The sequence below is a fragment of the Etheostoma cragini genome, chromosome 24 (genome assembly GCF_013103735.1).
Source record: "Etheostoma cragini isolate CJK2018 chromosome 24, CSU_Ecrag_1.0, whole genome shotgun sequence".
NCBI lineage: Eukaryota > Metazoa > Chordata > Actinopteri > Perciformes > Percidae > Etheostoma > Etheostoma cragini.
The window spans coordinates 11061313-11064716 of record NC_048430.1 but is presented as its reverse complement, the minus strand read 5'-3'; the positions used below and the strand labels follow the sequence as shown (position 1 = coordinate 11064716).

General features: G+C 39.2%; 1 protein-coding gene, 1 long non-coding RNA gene, 2 other non-coding genes and 1 pseudogene across 5 annotated transcripts in view; 1 reads left to right on the top strand and 4 right to left on the bottom strand.

Moving 5' to 3' along the window:
• Window positions 1–1088, bottom strand: part of LOC117939569 — an 8597-nt gene extending 7509 nt beyond the window's left edge. Inside the window, exon 1 of the long non-coding RNA XR_004655619.1 lies at window positions 948–1088. This is a non-coding gene — a long non-coding RNA (uncharacterized LOC117939569). The remainder of the gene's footprint in view (window positions 1–947) is intronic.
• LOC117939487 (gastrula zinc finger protein XlCGF57.1-like) overlaps window positions 1–3404 on the top strand; it is a 235686-nt gene that overhangs the window by 181152 nt on the left and 51130 nt on the right. The window lies entirely within an intron of this gene.
• Window positions 1–3404, bottom strand: part of LOC117939500 — a 185133-nt pseudogene that overhangs the window by 159212 nt on the left and 22517 nt on the right.
• On the bottom strand, window positions 2141–2304 carry LOC117939705. The gene has a single exon (XR_004655649.1). It is a non-coding gene; the product is annotated as a U1 spliceosomal RNA (small nuclear RNA).
• On the bottom strand, window positions 2740–2903 carry LOC117939703. Its single transcript, XR_004655647.1, has one exon. It is a non-coding gene; the product is annotated as a U1 spliceosomal RNA (small nuclear RNA).

The window sequence follows — 3404 nt, the reverse complement described above, 5'->3', positions numbered from 1 at the left end:
TTAAGAGGGTGCAGCATCTCCCGACCTGCAAGGCGTGCGGGCACAAAATCCAGGGACACAAAAAATACAAAAAAAAGATATTTTGCCCTGCGATCAACATTTCACCCTCCAAGGGACTGGAGAACAGAGAATTTAAAAACTTTGAACATTTTGTCTCTGTTGTGGATGGACTGGAGAAGGACACGTCTGCCCATTGTAAATAATGTATATTGTAAATAGTGTACATTGTAAATAGTGTATATATGTGTTAATGTTCTACGTTTTGAGTTTTTATGTGGGGTCTGGTCTTACAAGTGCCTTTTAACGTGGCACCATTGGTCCTCTGCACTGTTTCCCTATTTGACCATTTCAGCATTTATATATACATATTTGCACTAACTGTATCTTAACTCTTTACTACATTTTAACATTTTTTTAGACTGCCTATTTGGGTTTATTGTGTTATTGACACTTAGCAGCTCCTTCAGCTAACTACTGCCCCCTCAGTGCATGAAGGAGTGCTTCTGCAGATTCTTAATTTAAGCAGCAGTCAAACTCTTTAATACATTATAATGTAGCACTGTTTCTGTGATATGAGCCATCACTGGGCAATATTCTGTACTATACATATTTATCTATTTTAATTACTGTTACATGTTCAACCATGCAATATTTTATTTCTATTCATCCGCATCTTACTCAACTGTATATCTGTTTATATACTGTCTGTTTATATAAGGGTGTTTATTTTGGAAATATGTTTGTTTTATTACTTTTATTATAATAACTATTTCTATGTGTTTTCTTTTTCTTACACTTTATTTTTTTAATCAACTTAGTGTATCTGTGTTATTCTGATGTGTGTATTTTTTTTCTCTTCTGAGCCGCTGTAGCACAGGAATTTTCCCCAGTGTGGAATTAATAGTCTAAATTATCTTACCTTATCATATTACTAACAAGACCACAACTTGCACTAACTGTATACTGACTCTTTACTAAATTTCAGCTTTCATATAGACTGTGTATTCATATATATTGTGTTATTACTCATCTACATCACTAACCAGACCACAATTTGCACTAGCTGTATTTTGGCTAGTTATTACATTTCAGCAGTGTTTTCTACCTGGTTAAATAAAACATGTCATGCACTTTGTGAGGGCCCATTGTAAATAGTTTATATAGTTCTTGTGTATAAGTTTGACTGTTCTACATTCTGTGTTCTCTGCTCTTAAAGTGCCCTTTATCTTTTGTTCTCTGTCATCAGCTGTTTACTGTGTTGTGGCGTCAACATTGCTCTTTAACTTGGATACTGGCAAGTTTGCTGCAGTACTGAATAAAATTCAGTCACAATGAGTCATGAGAGTATCTGTAAATGGATTCATTGTCAAAGGATTCAACAAATGTTGCAGAATAATTTAAAGTGAAGACATGGGGCCTATAGAGTAACAAATGCCTTTAAATGTGCATCACACTTTTCAAAATGCCCCCAGTTAAGTCATAATGGCCTTATAAACAAATGGCTTCTGTTGGAAAACAGTTAAGTGCCATAAGAGGCATATGACTAAGTGGAGGAGCAAGCAGAATTACATGGCATGACATTTGAATCACTTTTGTTCAGACACACACACACACAAACACACACACAAACACTCATATACCTGGTGTGGAAATAAAAAAAAATTAAAAAGAACCAAAAAAATACAAACAATCACACTGATAATAAAAAATTAAAAGTTAAAAAAAGAAAGTTATATTGAGTATGAAAACTCTTGTTCATTACATTTTACTTCATAATTGCAACGGCATGTGTTGTATTCATTGTTTCAAAACTTTCTGTATATAGTTTGTTTGTTACCATGACAACACCATGGATCTGAAGCTTGATGCTGTCATGTAAATAGTTTTCAAATCAGCAATAAATATAAAAATTTTTGATCAACTGATTTCAATTGCATGCTTAAATAACATACCGGTTTAAGCCCCGCACATTTCAAGAGAGCCCGACCCACTTCCGGTTTAAATTGGACCACTTTCGGTTTAGGCCCCGCCCAGTCAGAGTACGGATCCGGATAATTCATCATATAAACAGATACAGATAATGCTGTACTCGCTCATCCCTAGTAAAACCTTTTTTTCTTTTTTTTTTCAACATTATGTTCAGGGGAGAGCGCAAACGCAGACCCCCACAACCACAAATTATGCAGTCGAGATTCCCACATTTGGGGAATTCGCAGGGATCAGCATAACCGGAGTGCAATGGTTAAGCCTCGCCCAGGCTGAACCACCTTCTTGATCATGGTGTCTCCCCTGCCAGGTAAGTATGAGTTGGAAGAGTCAGAGAAAAGGACCTCAATCCCAGACACAAACCTCTGGCTGACGGTTGCTAAAATGCATCATACCAGAGTTCAGTGCTTGCAGCAGCATCAGACCTTGACGAGCCGATTCTGCATGTCAGAAAACAAACCTGCTGCACAAAAGCCCTTAACCAAAGCATGCTAGCATTGGGAAAATTGAAGTACATTGATTCCCCCAATGATTGAAAAACCTTGGAGGGGAGAACAGAAAAAGTGGTCAAAACCAGAAGGCCACACCCATTCCGCACCGGCATCCAAGTCACTCAACAAGCATATTCCCAGCGGACATCGAAGAAGATGCCACGTTGTCAACAAATGCATTGTCCAAGAGGCAAAGTAACTTGTATGCACTGCACTCTACATTACATAATAAGGTAAGAACTGTTTTCTTTTACAATATGTTCAGGGGAGAGCGCGAACGCAGTCCCCCACTACCACAAATTATGCAGTCAAGATTCCCACATTTGGGGAATTCGCAGGGGTCAATATAACCGGAGTGCAATGGTTAAGCCTCGCCCTGGGTGAACCACCTTCTTGATCATGGTATCTCTCCTGCCAGGTAAGTATGAGTTGGAAGAGTCAGAGAAAAGGACCTCACTCCCAGACACAAACCTCTGGCTGACGGTTGCTAAAATGCATCATACCAGAGTTCAGTGCTTGCAGCAGCATCAGACCTTGACAAGCCGATTCTGCATGTCAGAAAGCAAACCTGCTGCACAAAAGCCCTTAACCAAAGCATGCTAGCATTGGGAAAATTGAAGTACATTGATTCCCCCAATGATTGAAAAACCTTGGAGGGGAGAACACAAAAAGTGGTCAAAGCCAGAAGGCCACACCAATTCGGCACCGGCATCCAAGTCACTCAACAAGCATATTCCCAGCGGACACCGAAGAAGATGCCACGTTGCCAACAAATGCATTTTCCAAGAGGCAAAGTAACTTGTATGCACTGCACTCTACATTACACAATAAGGCAAGAACTGTTTTTCCTTTACAATATATTCGGGGGAGAGCGCGAACGCAGTCCCCCACTACCACAAATTATGCAGTCGAGATTCCCACATTTGG